Here is a 25,122-nt window from a genome sequence, read left to right as displayed (position 1 = left end):
GCAAAATGGAAATAGAAAAGAAACAAATAACAATATATTTACAGTCATGCAGAAATGCCCAATACCATTTCTGAATATTTCTCAAATCAGCTGAAGGAATGAAAAGTATTGACTTTAAAGCCAGGGGGCAAGAGAATTGGGAATATATGGTTTGTGCATGCAAAACTGGATAATACTTACCGTAATCATTTCAACAAATAAAGAATGCCTACACTCTGAAAGGGATTTAGAATATAGTATATCAGCAAAGGTTGCATATATTATGCAGTTTCCAGTAAGTACTGAGAAGTCTTAGCATTTGCTGTTGGATATTATATTCAGCAACCTGAAACTCACCCCTCCTGCTGGTTTATTGCTTCTTGAAACTAAAACTTATTTGGCACTAGGTGCTCTTCTGTTAATATGAAATAAGGCTAATAAAGGACTTCTTCAGATCTTGTTGACTTGCATCACTGAAGATTTTCACACGACATTGTTATATCGTTCCTTTATCATCCCAAAGTGTAGCTGAATCATCATAACAGATAGACGATTCCAAAAGATTTTCACATAAGGCTGTTAGTGTTCTTAAATAGTTGCTGAAACATTACTGTGTACAGTGTGTGAGTGTAACTGTTTTGAAATCGTTTTGTAATCATTTATTGCTGAATTCTGATATATTAACGTTTTAGTAAGTGAATTAATTTATCCATTTCTATTGCATTATAAAGTTTAAGCAACCATTCTTCCTGTTTGGGAATATTCTTTATTTTCCATTTTTGGGCAGATATAATCCTTGCTGTTGTTACCATATAAAACAAGATTTTGCCAAATTTCTCTGATAATTTATCTTTAAACATCCCTAATAAATATATTTTTGTTTATTTTGTAAATAAATATTCAAAATATTATTTTGTAGATATTATAAATATGTATTTCTAAAGCATGTTCATATGCAGAAGTTCTCAATAATAGGTTAGAGGGACTTACAGCAGAGTGAAGATGGGTGGGAGGGTTAGGCATGGTTTTGTGGGTTTTAATGATTGATCTTTATGTACTATAGAATGTTGTTACCTGCCTCAATCCCCAAAAAGGAAGAGGCAGGATATAAATAAATATTTCATTCATTCATTCATTCATTCAAGATGAAGGCCAGGATTTTGTTAAGGACATGAACATCATATGTCATGCCACTCATACAGGGCAAAAAAGTCACTGTTACACAATGGACATATTCTGCTAATAGCAGTGGAAGAGGAGTTGCACCAGACAGCATCTCTAGCTTGTCTTTACAAGTTATGCATTGTGCATTACATTTTCTGTTTGTGCATCCTACTTTGTGCATTATGTATCCTATTCTTTGCTTTGTGGTTGCACATTGTACATGGTGGTTGTGCATCCTATATTTTGCATAGCAGTTGTATATTTCACAATAACACCTAGTCATTGATGTTGCTATTCTGTATAGGGATTCTGCATACAATGTTGCTATTCTGTATAGGGATTCTGTAGCACTTATATACCAAAACTCTCCACAGTTATACTATGCTGTTACATTGAATTGATGCCAAAAAGAGTTTACTTTCATAGGGTTAGGAAAGCATGTAGTCCTTATGTGTTCATTATGTCTGTGTATATGTCCCTTCAATTCACCAGTTGCCTTATGGCAACCCCATTAATTTCATAGGATTTTCTTAGGCAAGGAATACTCAAATGTGGTTTTGCCAGTTCCTTCTTCTGAAATATAACCCACAGCACCTGGCATTCATTGATGGCCTCCTATGCAAGTACTAACTAGGGCTGACCCTTCTTATTTTCCAAGATTAGATAGGTGCCTTTAGGGCATGTAAGCCTTATTACAGTATTTATTATACTGTAAATACATGGCCAGGACCAATCTCTAGTGAGAATCATTGGGCCCTTCAAATGTTGTTACACTGTAACTCTCAGAACCCACAACCAGCATAGAATGGCAAGTAATGCTGGGAAATGCAGTTCAACAACATCTGGAGGACTGTGTGATTTTAAAATTATTATTAACACTACATAAATAAATAATGTGAATACCACAAATATAAGAGTTGTTGTTGTTATTATTGTTATTATTGTTATTATTATTATTATTATTAACCTTTATTTATAAAGCGCTGTAAATTTACACAGCGCTGTACATACAATCTTTTTAATTGGACAGTTCCCTGCCCTCAGGCTTACAATCTAACAAGACATGATACAAAAGGAGAAGGGAGAGGTGGTGGGGAAGGGGCCTCTCTAGTAGGATAATACATATAAAATACATAGCAATACAGGAAATGATTCAATAAAACAGACAACAAAAGAACAACAAAAAGCAAATGACATTTATGCAATGCCAGGGAAGGCTTCTCTGAACAGGATGGTCTTCAGCTCCGTTTTGAAGCTGGTTAAAGAAGAGATGGCTCTTGTTTGTGGGGGAAGAAGGTTCCAGGAGTGAGGGGCAGTGAGTGAAAAGGGGCGAATCCGAGATGGGGCAGAGGAAATCCTGGACTGGGACAGCCAATCTTAACTACCAGAATGGAGGGCCCGAGTGGGAAGGTGAGGAGAAAGAAGGTCTGATAAGTAAGGAGGGGCCAGCCCATGGAGGGCTTTAAACGTGGACAGCAGGAGCTTATACTGAATGCGGAAAGGGAGGGGGAGCCAGTGAAGGGATGCCAACACAGGAGAGATGTGGTCAGAGCGGTGGGCGGATGTGATAATGCGTGCAGCTGAATGCTGGACAGAAATTAAAGGACGGAGGTGAGAAAAGGAAGCCCAGCCAGGAGGACATTACAGTAATCGAGTCGTGAGACCACTAGGGCATGGACCAGGATCTTGACAGTAGAGGCAGAGAGATATGGTCAGATTTTGGCAATGTTGTATAAAAAGAATCTACAAGCCTTGGCTGTGGTCTGGATCTGAGGGATAAACGACAGAGAAGAATCAAAGATAAAACCAAGACTGTGGGCTTGCTGGACTGGTTGAATAGAAATGTTGTCCACAGAGACAGAAAAGGAGAGTTGAAGGGTGGGCTTAGGAGGAAAGACAAGAAGCTCTGTCTTGGACATGTTGAGTTTCAAACGCCGATAGTGCATCCACTGCGAGAGAACTGTGAGGCAAGACGAAACTTGCTGTTCAAGCCTTGGAGAAAGGTCAGGGGCGGAAAGATACAACTGGGTGTCATCGGCATACAGATGGTAGGAAAAGCCAAAAGAGCTAATGAGTTTTCCTAAGGACAGTGTGTAGAGAGAAAACAGAAGGGGACCCAGAACAGAGCCCTGGGGAACTCCAACAGATAAGGGAACAGGAGAAGAAGTCTGGCCCCCTGCAACTACTGCAAAAGATCTACTGCAAAAAAACTACTGAAAAAAAAAAACAACTGCAAAAGTCCAGATATTTCTGGTTGTAAGCTTATACATACTCTCCTGGAAGCAGTTACTACTAAATGCAGTAGAAATTACTTTGAAGTAGACATTTTCAGATATTTTCAGCAGCAGAAAACGAGACTGCTCCATCCTCAGTATGGCATCCCTTCAAATATTTAAACAGGGCTATCATATCACCTCTTAACCTTCTCTTCTCCAGGCTAAACATCCCCAGCTACCTAAGTCATGCCTCATAGGGCATGGTTTCCAGACTCTTCACCATTTTAGTCACCCTCGTTTGGACACACTCCAGTTTAGCAACATCCCTTTTGAACTGTGGTGCCCAGAACTGGAACACAGTATTCCAGGTGGGTCCTGACCAAAGCAGAATATAGTGGAAAAACTTTCTGTTAATGGAAAAATTGCTTGAAGTGATGTAATTGCTGATTATACATATCTATTTGTATACATATAAATATTTTACAAAGGTAAAGGTAAAAATTTCTCCTTTATTTACTGATATGAATGTCTAGGGGGTGGTGCTCATCTCCATTAGTTGGAGTTTTCCTAAGGACAGTGTGTAGAGAGAAAACAGAAGGGGACCCAGAACAGAGCCCTGGGGAACTCCAACAGATAAGGGAACAGAGGATGAAGTCTGACCACCTGCAACCAAGTTCCAAGCATGAATGTCTCACTCTCTGAAATTCTAGAAATTTGATGACTGAATGAAAATTGGGGTTCAGAATTCTTACTGAGGGTAAAGCCCCCATTTTGCCCTCTCTCCAATAGCTATACCCTTGATGACACCCACCCCTGCCTTGCTGTTTTTCCTTTTTGAAGTGCTTAAATGTAAATGATTGTGCCAAGAGTTGGAAACAATTTGATCAGTGCCTGATGAAGCCTCAGAATGTAGGGGGGTGTTGAGCTCCAAATTCACATGGCCAAGAGGTGTAATGTGCAGGTTTCACAAAGCGAAGTATGTGTGGTCTATGCCCAAGTGGTGCAGACCAGCAAAATCTGCAAAAATAATGCATGTGGGAATGATTTGTCACACATCCTTACTGTGATATGACTCATTCATCATAAATAGAGAGGTTTCCCAGAGAATTAAAACACACTAGAGGTACATCCAACCTGCCATCTGTCTCCACCCAAAACTAGTGGAACTACATCATTCTACATGTACACCTAGAATTATAACAAGTACATCATGCCAGATTCAGCTAGAATTTTCCCCATTATATCTAGGTTTTCTTCTTCTTCCTCCTGCACACCATATAAATTTTTCAGGACAAGCAACCATTTTGAAATAAAGCTGATGTACGCTTAAATGGGGATTGTCTAAAGGACTTTCTTTTCCAGTGTAGGCCATTGTCATCTAAACACAATATATCTGCTAGTAATAACTACCACTAGATTATTTTAGTCTTTTAACAGACTCACCTGACTTAATAAACTTCTGTGTTCCTTCTAGTTAGGAGCACTTAAAGCCTGGAACCATGTATTCTGCTGCTTTTTTGAATATCAGTATATTAACAGCTCCAAACTATAATTAACTTGATAGGGTTAATACTATGAAGCTAATCATATTCTGGAGTATATTCAGTAGAAGAAAGTTAAGCACTTTTCATACAGCATTGCCCAAATGTTGATGCAGGAGCTGCCTGGAGAATAATGGATCCTTTATAACTCTGTACTGCTGCTCATTCGTTTTAATCTGCTCAAAGTATCTTAGCCACTGTCAACATCTTCAGAACAACTTCATCAGCTTATCATCCTGGGAAAGAGGGGTATAACTCAGAAAATTGTTGCTACGAAAACTAAGCACTATGACACGCCATGAGAAACTACAATGTATCAAAAGAATGAAAGCGTCAGTCTATACCTACTGAATTAAAGGTTTTACACAGGAATGGTGGCTTTTAGGATGTGTGTGTGTGTGTGTGTGTGTGTGTGTGTTAATGATTCACTAGCACTTTAAAAAAAAACAAATCAGTATGAGATAACAGCCTGTTTTAAAATCTGCTAGCATGAAAACCATTAATTTAATGCAAAGATTAAATCAGTGTAATTTTGAAGTGCAGACAAACACTGAAGATTACCCGAAGTGCAGTTCAAGAGAGTGAGCTAGGCTCCTCTACAGAGAATTGTATGTATCCTCTCAAAACACAAATTCCAAGATTATCTAGAGCAGAGACATGATACCTAAAGTCACAGTATGGTATGAAACCAATATAAGTATTTAATGCACATGCACCCATAGTCTTCATTCTCTGTCCCATGAAATTCTGCATTTAACATATTTTCACTACATGGGTTTGGATCCAGAAACATGTGAGCAGAAGTCCATTGATGCAGGTGGCCTAGAACACACACACACACACACACACACACACACACACACACACACAGAGGTACCCTCCCACCCTACAAGGGGCTGCCCTTGAAGAAGTCTTGGAAATTGCAACTAGTGCAAATGCAGCAACGTGACTGCTGATTGGAATACCATATAGACAGCATATCATTGAAAGAATTGCACTGACTGACAATATATTAGGTACATTAGGTTCTGCATGTTTCAGAAGAAATAACACATACGTTTGTGTGAATATTGATGTAATATTTTATTTATTCATTTTTAAATAATAATAATATAATAAAATATTTATCTATAGCCTGGCTTTCTGTAGATCAAGGCGGGTTACAACAATATCAGTTACAGGATAAAACACGATAAACAGCAAATATACACAATACAATTCACAATATCACAATATAACAATATACAGCTAGCATAGGATGTTCAACAACAAAAATAATAGTGGGGGGGAGGAAGGAGGCTACAAAGGAAAGGAATTAGGGGAAAGCTTTTTGGAACAGGAAGGCTTTTAGTTCCTTCCTGAACCGGTCAAGGGAGGTGGCCGAGCGGAGCTCACTGGGAAGCACGTTCCAGAGCAGAGGAGCCGAGATGGAATAGGCTCTACGCGATTGTGCCGTATTTTGAATCTAGGACTCTCAGCAAATGCTTCCCAGCCGATCTGAGTGTGCGGGGCGGATTATATGGGGAGAGGCGGTTCTCCAAGTACCCTGGGCCCAAGCCATTTAGGGCTTTATAGGTAATAACCAACACCTTGTATTGCACTCGGAAGCGAATGGGCAACCAATGGAGATCTTTTAATACTGGTGTTATATGGGTGGCCCTGGAAGATCCAGTGACCACTCTAGCTGCCATATTTTGAACCAACTGTAGCTTCCGGGAATGGTACAAGGGTTGCCCCAAGTAGAGCGCATTACAGAAATCCAAACAAGAGGTTACCAGAGCATGTACCACCGTTTCAAGGTCCCTCCGGCCCAGGAAGGGTCGCAGCTGGCGTATCAACCGAAGTTGAAAACAGGTGCTCCTGACCGTCGCATCCACCTGAGATGTGAGGTGGAGCGACGAGTCCAGGAGCACCCCCAGACTGCGAACAGAGTCCTTCAAGGGGAGCGTGACCCCATTCAGGACAGGTGGACAAACCTCCAATCCCGGACCAGGGGAACCTATCACGAGCACTTCCGTTTTCTCTGGATTCAAGCTGAGTCTGTTTTCCCTCATCCAGCCCATTACCGAGTCTAGACAGGCATCAAGAGGAGAGATGCCATCCCTGGTCACTGCATCAGTCGGAGACACAGAGAAATATATTTGAGTGTCATCAGCGTACTGATAACACCGCGCCCCGTGTGTCCGGATAATCTCTCCCAGTGGTTTCATGTAAATGTTAAATAGCATGGGGGACAGAATGGCTCCCTGAGGGACACCAGATGTAAGCGCCCTCTTGTCAGAGTGCTCGTCCCCCAGCTGCACCATCTGGAATCTGCCCGAGAGGCAGGAACAGAACCACTGCAGCGCAGTGCCCCCAATACCCAACTCCCTCAGGCATTCCAGAAGGATACCATGGTCAATGGTATCGAAAGCCGCTGAGATGTCCAAGAGCACTAACAGGGACATGCTACCCCTGTCCATGCCCATACGGAGATCATCGACCAGGGCGACCATGGCAGTCTCAAATCCATAGCCCGCCCGGAACCCGGTTTGAAATGGGTCCAGATAATCAGTATCATCCAAGACCGATTGAAGCTGGATTGCAACTGCCCTCTCGATCACCTTCCCCAAGAAAGGCAATAGCGAAACTGGCCGATAATTGTCATGCATCAGGGGGTCTAAGGAGGGCTTTTTCAACAGCGGTTTTACAATGGCCAATTTTAAGCTGGATGGAAATTGCACTTCCCTAAGAGATGTATTAATTATGCGGTATAACAAGGTTGTTACAACCACTCCCCCCTGAGCCGCTAGCCACGAGAGACAGGGATCGAGAGAGCAAGTTGTCTTCCTAACACTTCTAAGGATCTTGTCCACATCCTCAGTACTTACAGACTCAAAATGATCCAGTACAATAGAGTCCACGGAAGCTCTGGAGACCTCTATTCTGGTTTCTGAACTAATACTGGCGTCGAGATCAGCCCTTAGCCGAGAGGTTTTATCCATGAAGAAGTTGTTAAATTCATCACAGCAGGCCTTGGATGGTTCCAAAATAGGGTTCAGGGAGAAGGGTAGCTGAGTAAGCTCCCTCACTACCTGAACAGCTCTGCCAGACGCGACTCCGTGGACGCGATACGCGCAGCATAGAATGAATTCTTTGCTGCGTCTATCGCCACTCCATAGTCCTCCAAAAGGGAGTCCAGGAGTGCCTTGTCGGCTAAGTCCTGATGTCTCCGCCATTTGCGCTCTAGTCATCGCAGAACCCGCTTCCTTGCCCGGAGATCTTCAGTATACCAGGGCTGCTTTTTGGAAGCAGGCCTGAGAGGACGCTTGGGAGCGATGCTGTGTATAGCCCTGGAGAGACCGGTGTCCCAGATGGTAGTCAGGGAGTCAACAGAATCGCCGTCAGATCCAACCATGTTTCCCTCTAGGGCTTCTTGGAACCTTTTGGGTTCCATCAGCCTTCGAGGGTGGACCATTCTAATAGGTCCGCCACCCCCGGGAGGGATCTGGGTAGAAGCCTTGATGTTCACCTCAACCAGAAAATGGTCCGTCCATGACAAGGCGGAAATGTTAGTTACTTCCACCCATGGAGTTTCCATGTCCATACAAAAGACCATATCAAGAGTATTACCAGCAAAATGCGTTGGCCCCGTATACAATTGAGACAGGCCCATGGTGGTCATGGTATCCATGAACTCTCGAGCTGCACCAGATGGACTATAGCTGGCCGCGAAGGGGATGTTGAGGTCCCCCAGGACAAGAAGCCTGGAGGACTCCAACAGCAGCTCCGAGACCAGCTGTGTCAGCTTGAGCAGGGAGTCCGTTAGTGCACGAGGTGGCCGATAGACCAACAGAATCCCCAAACTGTCTCTGGCTTTTAGGGTCAGGTAAATACATTCGATATAAGAGGTTTGATGAACATGGTTCCTAGTTAAGGGAAGGGTGTTCTTATAGATCAAGGCAACTCCCCCCCCCGCCCATATAACCTGGTCTGGTCCTAAACTGAGAACCCGGCAGGAAGGGCCTGTGCCCACACAGCTTCTCCTTCAGACCCTAGCCTGGTCTCAGTAATGCAAGCCAGGTCGCAGTTCTTATCCTCAAGAAGATCGTGGATTATGTGGGTCTTATTTTTCACGGACCTGGCATTGCACAGGAGCAGAGACAGGGTTTGTGGCATGGTTGGTCTGACCCTCAGGCCTCTTTGGTTAGGAAAGTGGATGGAAGGTGAGATAGATATTATACATCGATCCCGCCTTCCCCTGTAACGGCTTGAGACAAACTGGACATAAAGACAAATCCTTTTGGTTAATACAGTGGGCCCTCCTTATCCACGGACTTGCCATCTGCAGATTTGAGCATGCATGGATGTCAAGTACCAACCTCCCCTCCCCCTCCCTCCTTCTTATCATCTTCCTTCCTTCCTCTTTGCCCCAGTTTGACTTTGGAGTCTGCTGCCCAGTCATCAGGGGCCACTTTCTGGTTTATTTAAATTCATTCCAAGGCCTTTACTTTTTAATCTGGTGTCCAAGGGTGCATTATGCTCTCTTATCTGAAGGGTTTGCACTAAGCAGACAGTTTCTTTTCTGGAATGGCAATTCTGAGATAATATAGCTCTGGTTCCTTCAAATGCTTGAACTTTTGCCACTGCTCTGAGCTTCATCTTGATTCTTCCATGGGAAATGCCTCAACTGCCAAAGCCTGTTGGCATCAGCAATGGTGGAAGATAGACTAATAGTAAAAACAATATACTGGGGATGGTTGGGAAAGATATGTAGATTAAATGTCTCATGTCACACTAGTTTACCTAGAGATTTTATAACTGAATTTGTTGAATGTGTTTTGAATATTAAAGAGTTCAGAACACACTTAAGAGAGAAAAACAACCCATATTGCAATCCTGAGTTCCATCAAAAAACAAAGTTTTCATACACTATATATTTTGAGTCTGAGAATGCATGGTATAGTGGTCTGAGTAGTGGAACAGAGCCTTGGAGCTCCAAAACTCAAGTCCCGGCCCTGGCATTGGCTTCCTGCGGCCAACTGGGCTCCGGAGCTTGGTTCAGAGCTCCATTGGCCAGAGGAAGCTCACACCAGGGCCAGGGATTCAGTTTCGGAGTGCCGAGGCTTCATCCCTGGTGCTAGGCCTGGGGACAGGTCTCTGGGACTCAATAATGTACTATAGGACTTGAGCATCCATGGATTTTGGTATCGGAAGGGGGGGTCTGGAACAATTCCCCATGGATCCTGAGGGCCCACTGTACCGACTAAATTAAACTAGCTGAATCAGTAGTTGAATCCTAAATCATGATAAAGATAAAACAAACTTAGGCATAGGTCTATTCTTGGTGAGAGTAATAGGTTTTAGGGCAAGATTCAAGTTAAAAAAGAGAAACTGAAAGAAACCAACTAATTGATTAATCTTTAAACTGGGTATCCCACTGCAGCTCCTTATGCATTACTTCCCCTGATAGTAGAGGATACTTAGAAATGGAATACGTTATGAATGGGGTGGATGACTGGTGGGATGAGGTGTGGGGAGGGGGAAAGCAGTTGAAAATGGACTGGAAAGGATTTAATAAAAAACAGAAGATAAACATCAAATAATAAAATACTAAACAGATAAAATTGCCTGATCCCACAATTAACATAGGCCCGAAACTGATGGGCCCAAAGTAGTAGCTTCCAGCTGCATCAGGTCATAGCATGCCACTTCAAGGCTGCCTAAGGTTGCCTGAAGCCACTAGCACATGGAGCAGCAAAAAACTGCACCTGCTGGCAGCTCATTTGGGATCACAGTGGTGGCTAGCTTTGAGAGTTGCCATCCAGTCACCATGGTTTCAGGCTCATGGCCTGATCTTGGCGGGAGCAGCCACAGCCCATCCCCAGCCACCTGTCTGCTTCATCTCATAGAATAAATATTGATAAAACAATTCAAAGGTCATTTGTTAGGTGACACTTAAAAAAGTGGTCGTCATGCTGAATTGCTAGTTACTTCCAAACCAGAAGCCAATAGATTGATTGAAAAGGACCTGTCTTGGCAATGTCTCCTTCATTTCTTCCCATATACAGTATTCAGAAAAATATGGATTATGTTTTTTCTTGCATCAGTAATGTAAAAATGATTAGGTACTGAGTAACAAGTCAGACATTAATCTTAGTAAACTGGGTGCATTCATTTTCTATTATGAAGCTTTTCCATCCTCTCCTCTTTATTTCTTTAAATTACTAGTAGTTTGGGTGATGTCAATTATTTCCTTATGGGAAAAGGTTTTAAATTATATGATGTAGTGTGTTATGCACCTATAAAATGAATGGAACCGCACTCGTTTGCATCAATCAAGGAGCTGGACTGTAGCACACATAGGTTTAAAAATGTGATGGGTGCTTTACAGATTATAGAGATCTATCTATCTCTATAATAACCAGTTCCCAACATTTTCTGCCACACTCTCAAAAAACCAATGTTTCCATCATATTTTACTGTGCTACATCAAGCAGAAGGAGAGGAGTATACGGTGTGATTTAATTCTAAATAGTTACCATTGAAAATAAACTGCTGGTAATCTGAGACAAAGCAGAGAAATGGTTAAAATCTTGTCATCTGTATGAAGTGTACCGGGGCAGGTATAGTTCTACTTTACTTGCATCACTGATCGCATTCCTTTGTATTCATGATTCTCATTCAACATAAAAGGGAGGGGGAATCAAGTGCTGCTCTTTCAGAGCAAATATTGCTATTGGGAGATTCTAGTATAGAAGGCTCAGGCATGGGGAAAGGGGTGGAATATAGTTTTGTATCCAGAGTACACATACAAACTTTGTAAGCACGCCCTTCTAGAGGTTTACAGTTGTCTTCCCTCTACATGCACTTACTCTCTCAAAACAAGGGTATTTTCATGATTTCAGATAGTATAAAGGTCCCTTTCACATACATACTGCTACATACTATTTAACTGGCATGGCATCTTATTGAACCCTGGAATTTGTAGTCTGGTGAGGTCTACAGCTCTTTTAGCTAAGTATTTTAACTATCCTTTCTTATACTTCAAATATTCAATTGAAAACTGCTGTGATGGTTAAAGTGAAATCATATCATTATAGCTGTGTGATGTAAAAGAGACCTCAGACTCCTCAGACACATCTAGATAACGTTGGATAGCTTAGTGAGGTGAAGGAGGACCTATGTTGTTTTGTAAAATTATAATTATGGCAGGAGACTTCAATGCCACATTAAATCTCTCACATTATTTCAAGGGCAAATCTGAAATTCCCAAGTGAAATTTATTTACCGACATTATTGACACACAAACAGGATTATTTTTCATTTATCTCATTTTCACAGCTTATTTTAAAGTGAATGTGTGTTTTATTGATATTTGGATAAAAACATTATGTGTAATACAAGGTTGTGGTGGAGGAAGACATTGGTATTCACTAGTAGACAAGGACCAGAAATATAGAAAAGTGTAGGAAGTGAAACATTTTAAAATGTTAACACCTGGACATACACACCAGAATGTCTGTCAAATATGGGGAGGAAGGCAGAATATCAATCAATCAAATAAGTAAATAAATAAATAGGAACTTTAAAAGCATATTCCCCTTATGGAATAATTCAATAGACAGTTGTCCTTCATTCCCAACCTGCTGTTGTGGCAAATTATCCCAATTATGATAGGAGCCTGGTGAATTATGGTAATTTTGATCAATGTGAGTTACATTGTTCACCAACACTGACTAAACTTTTCCTTAGGTGTCTTTGCATCCCACATGAAACCTCACAATAATGGAAGTTACTCCAGCATTAGAAGTATGTACATGTACAATTCATGTTAATTTATTCAAGTTATTGAAAATGATTGGAAAAAAATAAAATTGCTTCTTGGAGAACCAATCTTATTGTTTTTTACAGCAGCAAATGCTGCACTATATGGCATCAATATTTTATATAGAGTTTGAAGGAATTATTAGATCATATCAGAGCACAAAATGAAACAGTTATCTTTACTTCAGGCTTACTGTTGCATGATCCATTTTAGCAATACAAAATACAGCTACAAATAATGCTGAAGTTAAGATTTTGTCTTGGGTAAATTATGAAAAATAATAAAGCATCTTACTATTAATAAGTGTTGAGCATGAACTACATCAACTACATCAACTATTGTGAAACATGCTTTTCTTTTCTTTCATATGAAAGATTCAGAAAATACCATGGAATCAAAAGAGCTGGAAGAGACTTTATTGCAAGTCCAGTCCTCATTTTGTTACAGAATCTCTGTAAATTGATGTAATCTAGTATTACTTCACATTAGAGCACAATTGATTGCAAGATCAGAAGGTTGGCAGTTCAAGGCCCATGATGTGGTGAATTCCTGTCACTAGTTCCAGCTTCTGCCAACCTGGCAGTTCGAAATCATGCAAATGTAAGTAGATAAATAGGTACCACTTTGGTAGGAAGGTAAACAGCACCGTACAGTCGGACACAAATTGACAACCTGTCAAAGGGGAATGCCTTTACCTTTAGAGCAAAGAAATTGGATTCCAGCATGCTTAGATGACACACCAAGATAAGAATTCCCAGAAAAAGAATCTCAACCCAGCCTTGTTCCTGACAGCATTTGCACCCTAATATCATAAAATGTGGATGCCAAGATTCCAGTATAAAATAATACAGAGAGCATTTCCCCAAGCAATCTTGCTGAACATAAATGTTTTATGCATGTTTTCTGTGCTTCCTCGTTTTTATAACATCATTATGAAACATATATATACCTATATACACTTAGTGCTGATTGAGGTGAAGGTATAATTTGTATAATCTGAAGGTTTGAAGATCTAGTCCCAAACTGAGAAGCCACTTGTGAGTTTTCATATGGCCCTGAGGCTAGCCTAGTTTCTACAAAACTAAAGCAGAAAGGATAATGAAGGAATGTGTCCATAAAAAAGATGTAATGTCTATGTATGTGCCTTCACACCACCTCTCAATTTAGGCAAGGAATACTGAGAGGTGATTTTGCCTGTTCTTTCTTATGAAACGTAACCTACAGCATCTGGGATTCATTGGTGGTCTCCCATCCAATACTAACCAAGGCTGACTTTGCTTAGCATCCAACATCAAATAAGACTACCTTTAGGGAATTTAGGCTCTCAAGAAAATGTAGGCTATGAGAGAGAAAAAATAGAAGAAAGATACAAGAAAGTTTGGGGGTGGGGGAAAACTCTTTCTCAAAAACACAACTATGTTCTGTCTAAGGCAGGCAATATGCTTAATAAAACCCACATATTGAGCACAATTACTCCCCCCCCCATCCACCCACCAACTCACACCCTGGCTTCGGATTGCAGAGAGGGCCAGAAGCTAAAGCTGTTAAAAGTTACAGGTAGATCTTCTCTTTAGGCATTACTTCCTTTGTGTTAATTCTAGGAGGACGAGGAGGAGGAGGTGGGAGCAGGCAGGAAATTTTAAAAAATAAAATAAAATAGGAAATGAAGTAAAATAACTCCAGCTAACACCATTAGTCACAATCCCCAATGTACCCTTGCACAGTAGAGGCTATAAATTCAATGAATGCCAGAGACTATTGACATCCAGCTTTCTAAATACTGACACATTCACTTGGTTTTGGTTCCCATATTACTGACCATAAGGGCTAGGAATAGGCAAAGCAAACATGGCACAGGATGTTTTCTGGATTCATTCTGAAATATGAAAAATGTACATTTTTAAAGTATATCTCCCTTGATATATTCTTTTACTTGCCTTGTCAGATTTATTGTTTCTGTACAACAATTCCCCCAGGCAGATTAAGAAGCCTTGAAGGCTCTTGCTCCAGCTAAGCAGTGACTCTTACTGTAAGCTTCTTATACTCAATGTTTCTGTCTTCTGCCCTGTCCTCATGATTAGAAAATAAGTATGTTCTATCTTTCAGTACATCTGTTGCTTTAAGTCGCTCAGTACATTTTGAAAAGCACCCATTGCACTAACATTTTATACACAAATTCCCAATTTCTCCAAAGTGCTTTCAATCTAGTTCACAAGGGATATACATCAATACACACAAGAAAGATTTTATTTGTTTATTTTTGCTTTCATTTTATAAAAATACCAACAAAATTACTTAGTTTAGTTCATGTCTGCAGTCTTTCCATACAGAGATCTGCAAACAGGTGTCAGGCAATCCTATTAGGGAAATCACAAATAACACTAAATGGATTTGCTTTAAAAAAGCAAACTATGCTACCTTAACACAAGTTCAGTATCCTTCTTAGCTGGTAGGTAAAGTTCTCCATTAGTTGTAAAGACCTCCAGAAATAAGAGAGTAATATACTTATCTAGAAGCATATATATATATCCATCCATCCAACACAATTATTTAGGACAAGGGTGGACAACTGTGGAAGGCTAAGGGTCCATATTAGCCTAGCATTAGACCTTGGATGGCCATACACCCCTAGGGATATATATTTTCACCAGGTTTTGGGATCTTCCTAGGCCATTTTAGGCCCCAAAAAATCCTTTTTTAACAATAGATAGTGAGCTGATATCACTTCCCATCACAGATGCATTCATCTATTTTACTCCAAGTGTTAAGTCAAATCTCAATTTTCTACCTTGAAGTCTGAGGTCATGTCTCAAATCCTGGTAAAATAATTTCAAGTCAAGTATCAAGTCAAGTATCATGTCTGGAAGCCAACTTTAACAGGAGAAAACCAAGTGGTGGTGGGGTTTGTGGGGGTGGAGTTTCAATAACTAGCAAATCGAGAAGATGTGCACAAAGTTCAGTAAAGAAAATCCTTAGAGGGGAACAACAAATATGTTAGGCAACAGGCTTGAGGCAGAAGGATTCTTCTAAAACTTTTCAAAAGCTTTAGAAGACACCTTCAATGTGCAGCAGAGACAGGCTGCTGAGTAGACCTCATTCTCCACCTCCAGTCCATTGCCCAGTGTTTGCTTTTTTGGATGATGTTAGGCTAGCAAATTGATCACTAAAAATAGACAAGTCTCAAATCAAGTTGAGTCAGAGAATCATTTATTGCCGATTCGAGTCCAAGTCAAGTCACTGAATGATTTGAGTCTGACTTAAGTCCAAGTCAATCAATTCAGATTTACATCACTGCTTCCCATTCACTTTCAAAAAAGGCCTCTCTTGTAGTGATTGGAGAAACCCATGTTTTTCTCCTCGTTAATTGAGAGCTTGAGGAGAACTTTTTTAAAAAATATTCGTTCCACAAATCCCCCTTTCAAAGGGTGATTTCTTCTCTCCCTTTCAGCAGCCAGCGAAATATTTTTCACAGATTTCTCTGAATGACAATAAAAGATAAGGCGAATAATTACGCTAATTACTTTGCATTTCAAACTCAATTACCATGTCAAAAGGAAGTTTGGCAGAGGTTTAAACAACATTCCTATGCTTAAAAACCCTGAAGGCACACACAAAAAAAGGGGGGGAAAGCCTAGTCTCAAAAAATAAACTGTGAAGCCCCAACAAGAAATGCTAGAGTTGAGGGGACTCAAGGACCATCCAGTCCAACCCTCTTCTGCTATGAAGTAATACATAGGAATACATGGCATACTAGAGGGCATGTAGTCTGACCCCTGTTCAACATCAGGATGACACTGGAAGATGGGACAAACTGAGGGTTTTCTCGGCATAAAGAGGAGTTTTGCCATGGGATGCCACTGAAGCTGAGATAGTGTGACCTTCACAGATGAGAAGGGGAGGGGTTGGGTGCCAAGTGGCAATGCTCTTCTGCCAAGCAGGAATCCTCAATTAGGAGCAGAGTAGGGTGTGATGGCAAGAATTCTGCCATGAATAAAACCTACCATGAAGGAATACTTAGGAGTTGGAGTTGAAGCTGAGAGGATGTGACTTGCCCAAGGTCAGCCAGTGAATTTCTAGGGTGAACTGGGAGGCTAGAGTCCTGATCCCAGCTCAGCCATGTAAATCCACAGGGTGACATTGGGTAAGTCACACTCTCTCACTCATGGATATTCTGCACTCTCCTTGCCAATTATTATTATTATTATTATTATTATTATTATTATTATTATTGCATCATCATGGGAGAGGTGCAGAGTTGGAGTTGAAGCTGAGAGTAAGTGAAATAATAATAATAATTTATGCCCAGCTCTTCAGCCAAAAGGCTATCAGAGCAGCTTACAAGACCTTTCCTGGCCTGCTAAGTTTTGAGACTTTAATTTCTTCTCTTCTGTAAGAATTTGAATGTCAGAGCATGGCATAAAGGGTAGAAGTCCTCACCTTTTGTTCTCTTTTGTTTTTCAAACCAAAGCTGCCTGAGCAAAGTTGGAGTGAGAATCACCCTAACAAAAGAAATAGCCTCCAGGATGAATGGTAGCTTTTCTTACACAAAATATGCAAATGCTGGCCATCCGAGAGTCAGCTGAAAATTTTGTCTCTCCCCCTCATTTCAAAATGACTAACAATCAAAATTCTTACTCATTGATAGAGAACTGCTCAGAATTTCTTCTCTCTAAAATGTTATCGAAATTGTCGAATTAGGCATATTTCTCCTAATTTTCGAATTTTGGAGAATATTCTTTACATCCCTACTCTCTTGTGCCTGCATTGGTTCAGGAAAAGGCAAAACATGGTGGAAACCTCTCCCACATCTTAAGAGTATATTCAAGAGCATTTGGAAGCAGATATGTTTTTGAGAAAAATGCAAATTATGTTTGTGGAAATGCCATTTATACGGATTCCAGTATGGAAAACTCAGGCATTATATCCATCAACAACAACAAAAATGCACAAAAATAGTTTTTGACCTCTGTGAGGTGCTTGGATCACAAAATGGGCATGTGGGGGCTGCATGAAGCCTGCAGTCCACACTTTGCACACTCTTGATTTAGGAGATACCTGGGACAGTGTCTTCAAAGAATTCAGAGTGGATTCTCAGCCCCCTTGCCATGGAGCCTCCAGTCACCACTGGAAATAGTGCTGGTAGTATAATAAGAACAATAACAACAATAGTTCCTTAGCCATCTGTTCCTATTGATCAAAGCAGGGAACAGGGACTAGATGAGAATGTAACAGATTAGATGAATAACACCAATTAAAAACACGTAACAGGTAAAGGGGCATGTAAAACTAGTATATATTTTAAACAATCAACATACTTTAAATCAATAATTTAAAAATTGTCTGGATAGGCAAGCTAGAAGAGTTTTATTGCTGTTTTGAATTCAGGCAGCAGAACCAGCTGACAAATCTTCTCCAGCAGATCATTCCACAATTTAAAGGTGGTCAAAGAATATGTCCAAATAACAGTTATCCATCTAGTTTTGGCTGACTGCAATAAATGTCCCCAGAAGTCTCGAGTATATGGTGTGGAATATATGAAAGAAGGCAATAACATAGGTAAGCTGGACATAAGTAACGAAGGGCTTTAAAAGTAACAACACTTTTTATCTTGCCTGGAAACTAATTGGTGACCAGTAGAATGACTTTAATATTGGTATAATATAATCACTGCTAGATGTGTCAGTAACTAGTTTGGCTGCCATTTTTTTTTTAACTAAGTGAAATTTCTCAACATGGTACAAAGGTAACCCAACATTACTCAATAAGAGAGGCAAAATATTTGTTTCTGTGTTAGCGCTGCAACATGCATACGGGGATGAATAATTAATGTAGTTTTCTCCCTGCTGTGGGAGAAAACTATTATTTTTGCACAATATTGTTCCCATATTCAAGCATCCCAAAATGTTCTGGAGGATTTTTTTGCATAGAAAATGTAGGGAGGTATGGGGAAAAACACATTTTGTGTGCAAAAAGCATAGTTCTTGTATGAAAAACACTATACAGTTTTTTGCTTTAAAAAGTCGTGTGTTCTTCTGCATGGAATAATCTTCCAGAACACTTTGGGACATTTACATACTGAGAGAAAACTGCAAATTGTTCTTTTTCTGTTATTTTCCTTGACAGGGTTTCCTGATTTTTGAGGAAACCCATTTTATTTTATTTATTTATTTGACCAGGAAGTGAAAACGATATTTTTTTCAATCCCTAGTCTGTGTAAGGATGAGGATGGTCAGCTGCCTATTAACAAGTTATTGACACATGTAGAAAGCCATGTGTGTTTGAAATATGTGGATACAACAAGGGCTCTTGGCAATAGCACTTCTTAGCAGATTTCTCCTGGTAACTTATATTCACAGAGAGATGTATCATAAGATGTGGAGTGGACAGTGTTGACCACACACAAAATCAGAAATATACACAATAACCAGTCTCTGGGAATTAACATTGTAACTGCACAAATTCTAATAGTAAATTTATTAGCTCTCAAGGAAAAGACAGTCTATTGCACCTCAGTCATCAGAAGAACAGAATTAAATACAAGAAAAATCAATACACCAGACTTCAAAATGGTGAGATGAACTTTGAAGCGAGCTTCACCAAAGCGAAGGAAGTGATTTTCAGTAAGTAAAGTGATACAGCAACCACTATGATTTCAGCAAGAAAAATTATTTTTTGTGACAAAGGGGACCCTAACAAGAACAATGGCTTCAAAGAGAACAAACTAAACATAGAAGGACTATAGATTATTGTCTGCAGCCAAGGCACAACCAAACAAAAATGGGAATTGCTTGGTTCAGGTGAACACTTATCTCTTGTAAACTGGAGAATGGGATGAACTTTCCTTCAGATGGTCACCTATCTTCCCCCAGTGAAAGGATTCATGCCCAACAGGCCTTCACAACTATTGTGCTTTAATGCTACAAAATTGTATGGACCGTGCTATGGATTATTGACTGTGGAGATTTACTCTAAAATGACATTTTACAATTTATTTAAAGTGGTGTGCTGTATTTTTAGTCTTTTACTCAAAACTATGTTTAAATGCATTTTAGGTGTTTTTGTAGTTTTACTCATGTTTTTAAATAAATAATATTGTTACGTCAATGAATCCCAAGTGTTGTAGGCTATATTTCAGAGGAAGGAATTGGCAAACTCACCTCTGTGTATTCATTGCCTAAGAAAACCCTATGAACTTCATGGAATCACCATAAGTTGCAGGTGAATTGAAGACACACATACATATACATATATAATTTTACTTATTTATGTTATGACTCTGTTGGTTTGTTATTTATCAGTCAGGTTCTATATCCTTTTTTATTCTCTTTGGCTGGGAAATGAGTCAAGCTTTTGTGAGCACACAGCATTTTTGCTTTAAAATGGAGAGATGATAGGAACTGGAAAATGAGACAGGTGTTCCTATTTCTCAGAAAGTTCAAAATAGTATTATAGAGGCAATATTGATATCTATCTATCTATCCATCTATCCACCCACATAAATACATACATATTTATTTTGACTTTCTGATGTCTCTGATGAAACAATTGTAAGAGTTTTCTTAAACATGCAGAAAATTACAAAGTATGTCGAGCCACAGTGAAACGAAATGTAAATACATGGACAATTTCTCATAACAATCTTCCATGCTCTGATATATATATATATATATATATATATATATACCACCTAAATGAATATTGTGACTCACTGCTCTCACTGTGTTACTCTGTTCCACATTCTCCAATTTTAATTGAGGATTAATACTACATAATAAATAGAACACTTTAATTTTGTGTTGGCAGGAAAGCATTTCTTGTCATTAATATTTTGCTCACCATACAAACTCAAAGTCAGAGACTGACATATTAGCTTTAAAACATTTATTTGCATTAGTAATTAGTGAACTCCAAAAATTAATGCATCATAATAAATATCAGTAGTAACATTCTTCAATTTGTTAAGGTTAACATTCTGTATTGCAGTAACGGATTTGTAATCTAGATTTACAGATCCTTCACTGCTCTGAATTCTATTACATTATGTATTCACAGTCATGTCACTATTGCCAAAATTATAAAGATCCTTTGGATCCCACATTAAACTCCACAGAACCACTCTAAACAATGGAGGTGTGGTCTACTGGCAATGGGGGTGCAGCAGATTGATACTTCCAGCATGTCCCTGCCAGTGAGGAAGACTACAACAAGCAGATGCAAGACTTCTTCCATCCTTTTCCTGGTTGGAGGGGTCTTGAAACATGATGCTGATCAGCCCTGATTGCCAGAAGAATATATGTTCAAGAATATATGTGGCTGCTGGCTATTAAAGTAGGCTTCAAAACCAGGCTAGGGGATGACACTCAGAGGCTGTATAAACTGGCAGTAAGCACCGGCATCAGGATGGTGTTGGGGCATGGCGTTTGGTTGACACATGTCCTGATGTCACCCCGATGCCAGCATCATGCCGCATGGCTCACCGCATGGCAGATGGTGCTGCAGCGGTCCTTTGGTGTGGCATTCAGCCTCCAAAAGGAGCACCAAAAAGTGCCACCGCAGTGGCAAGGGTGCCCTTTTTCCAGGCCTGGAAAAATGCTGGATCAAGGCCACCATGTAAGGTTGCTGCAGCCCTGATCCAGTGCTCAAAGGGGCAGCAGCAAGCCACTCATTTGGGGCAGTCTATTTTGCCCCTTAATTACACATTCATAAGTAAATCAGTGATTTTGGTTCACGGGTAGCACCAATTTTTAAAATTGATCACTAGTCTTCAAAGAAAGTTTACATAGAGTGTACATCAGAGTGTTGCCAGTCTGCATACCAGACCTCCTGTTCCATTGAAAAGATTCCAGGGTTGCAAACTAGAGCTCATTTTACTGCAAAACTTGCCTAGGTTTTAAACAGCAACTTATCTATGATCACTAATTACAGAGAGAAGAAGCATTATGAAATAATTAGTCAATGCGAACCATTAGTTATGATTAGTATGTAAGATGTGTGAGCCTCATCATTAAAAACAAAATATCTTCATCTTTTAAGAAAAAACTAATAAATTAACATAATGTGTCATGTTTATTTCCAAGCTCTGTTATGACATGCCTATGACCTATGACATGTCAGACAAACTTGACATTAGATATGGGCATTGCTGGGGCACCTACTGAGGCCCACTGCTCAGCAAAGACCAAAAGACAACCATCAGAACTCCATGACCCTGTTTTGCTTGCCATTGTCCCTTATTTCCCATGAGACAATTGTGACAGGAGCAAGGAAAAGCTTCATTTGATCCCAGGTAGTGGTGCAGAATAGAATCAGAACAAGCAAGTGACATACTCTCTGAGTAGCCTTCAAAAACTAGAGTGCATTAATGTTCTGGACAGATACAGCTGGTTCACTGAGAAAAATATATATATTTGTCCAGTAATTTTTGTCTTCCTTTAAATTCTATGGTCTTTTTACTTTATGCAGCTAAACCTCTCCTCCTGCAGTTAATAGTCTGTGCTGCCAATTTGTCCCAACAAGTTAATTGCTTCTATCATTCAGAGGAAGTCAGGAAAGGACCAGAAGGACATTACATTCTGCTTCGAGTACTGACCCAAGGAAAGCAAACTGTCATTCACACGTTAGTTCCAGACAGCAAATTCTATTTAGATTATAATCCACAAAATAACCATTGCTGCTGAAGAACTCTCCAACTGATGAGGAACGAAAATGATTTTTTTTTGGGGGGGGGATCTTTTATATATAAAGAAGAAAAGGCGACATTTCTTCAAAGAAAGAAAAGAATGATGATGACATAGAAACAGGAGAATTTGCCAAACACTTCAAAATTAGTTCAGTTATCGATTGGATGGGAATAGACAGCCCTGGCTCATGACAGCTGTTCTTTAGTCTACATTTAATATTTTGAGAGCATAACAATAGCATTGCTAGAACTAGAATTTAAAAGCAAAATTATTCATTTGTAGTCTGTTTGAAGCAAATCAATTGTTGACACTTCCTATGCACAATGGCTCCAGGAGTATGTTAGCACACTTGAAATGAATGACTGGATCACCTACAAAGGGGGCATTCAGTTTATGGCTGTGACTTGGGCTCCCCTTGCCCTCCAGGGATGAAAGCCTCCTCCCTGCTGCTTCATGACTAGTTTCAGATATCCATCTCACCATTGGACAAAGTCAGAAGAAAAGGCCACTATGAGATAGTGATGAGATGAGACGTCTAACTCTAGTGCTTTATTGTACCTTCATTATCATCACATGCTTATCCAAACAATCCCTAACTCCTGTCTTTCATCCTATAATATGAACTATAATACAGTCCCTTCTGTTCTTCCACTTCTTTAACAACTCAGAAAGGTTTGCATTCCAGTCTCTTTCTCTTCCAAGTATGTAGGTCAGATAAAAAGCTCCTCAAAATTTTCCCACTTTCCCTCTTTCTCTAGAGGTGCCTATTCATATTTCTCTGGTCACAGCCTCCTGCAGTAGTCCTCCCTTAAGAGAGGCAGGGAGGTTCTGTCTCATGTGTGTCCTCAACAAGAGGGGGGGGGGAGCTTCCACACAAGGACACTGACCGGCTATCAGCTCTACTGGCACATTCTCCCTTTTGCTCATTTTCTTCGCCCCACTGCAGGAACTCAATGCCCACTGGGAGCAAGGACCATTCCCCTAGTGTTCCATTCCTCAGAAGGCCACTTCTCTTCCACCAGCTCCCTCAGGAGGAGGGAATTTTCAAGAGGTCTGTGTCATTCCCAAAACTCTCCTTCATTGGCTCCTGTTCTATCTGCCCGATCCCAAGACTGCTTCTCACTGTCCACCTGCCTCTCAACTTTCTACAGCTCCCTCAATCTTTCCTGTCCATTCTTCCCCTGTCCCTTCTTTGCGTATTCCTTTTGCCCATCTGTCTGTGGGTCTCTTTCACACATTTTTGTCCCCCCCCCCCCGAAGCCACTTACCTGTCTCCCTTCTTTCCCCACTGCCTCTGTTTTCTTCCTGCCTTCCTCCTCCTCCCCACCTGTTGTTCTGACTTGCTTCTGCTCCATTTCTCCTTGTCCTTCCTTCTCATTTTTCTATCTCTCTAGGACAGAAGTAGTAGTAATGGGTGATTTCAACTATCCTAATATTTGCTGGAAGTCAAACTCAGCCAAAACCACAAGCTCTAGCAAATTCTTCACTTGCCTCAAAGACAATTTCATGACCAAAGTTGGAAGAGGCAATAAGTGCATCAGCTATTTTAGATCTTATCCTAACCAACAGAGATGGTTAATGGGGTGCAAGTGGTGGGATCCTTAGGTGTGAGTGATCATGTTCTCCTGCAGTTTGTTATACAGCAAAAAGAAGAAACCAGGCATAGAAATGCAGTCTAGACTTCAGGAGAGCTGATTTGAGTAAACTTAGAGAAATACTGGGGGTGTTCCTGTGGTCAGAAATACTAAAAGAGAAAGGAGTTCAGGACAGATGGAGTTTCTCAAAAGGGAGATAATGAAGGCACAATTTCAAAGTGTTCCAACAAAGAGGAAAAATTGGAGTTGTCTCAAGAAACCAAGATGGATGACTAAAGAACTTTCAATGGAGCTAAATTTTAAATGGGGCATGTGTAAGAATTGGAAAAAGGGGGGAAATCACCAAAGAATTCAAACAAATAGCAAGCACATGTAGGAGTAAAGTCAGAAAAGCTAAAGCACAGAATGAGGTCTGGCTTCCTAGAGAGGTTAAGAACAATAAAAAGGGCTATGGGCATTCTCAGCAAAAAGAAGAAGGAGGAAGAAATGGTAGGGTACTACATGAAGAAGATGATGAAATGCTAATGGGGATAGAGAAAAGCCAGAATTACTTCTTTGTCTCAGTCTTCTCACAAAAGGAAAAGGGTGCTCAACCTGAGGAAAATGGAACAAAGGACAAAATAAGGGAAATCCAGCAGAGAATAAGTAAAGAAGTAGTACATGAATACCTTGTTAATCTAAATGAATTTAAGTCTCCGGCACCAGATGAACTACATCCAAGGGTATTAAAGGAACTGGCAAATGTAATTTCAGAGTCATTGGCAGTAATATTTGAGAACTCTTGGACAGCAGAAGTTCCAGCAGACTGAAGGAGGGCAAACATTGTCCCCATCTTCAAAAAGTGAAAAAAGAGGATCCTAACAATTATCATCAAGTTAGTCTATATAGATATCTATATCAGGAAAGATTCTGAAGTGTGTTAACATTTAAAAGGGACTGACATAAACACAAAATGTCAACATGGGTTTCTGAAAAACAAGTCATGCCAGACCAATCTAATCTCTTTTTTGATAAAATTGACAGTTGTTAGATGAAGGGAACACTGTAGATATTGCATATCCTGCTTTTATTTTTATTTCAGTAAGGCCTTTGACAAGGTTCCCATGACATTCTTGCAAACAAGCTAGTAAAATGTGGGTT

Source organism: Sceloporus undulatus, chromosome 3 (genome assembly GCF_019175285.1).
Source record: "Sceloporus undulatus isolate JIND9_A2432 ecotype Alabama chromosome 3, SceUnd_v1.1, whole genome shotgun sequence".
NCBI lineage: Eukaryota > Metazoa > Chordata > Lepidosauria > Squamata > Phrynosomatidae > Sceloporus > Sceloporus undulatus.
The sequence above is the reverse complement of the archived record's forward strand: the minus strand, read 5'-3'. Positions refer to the sequence as shown.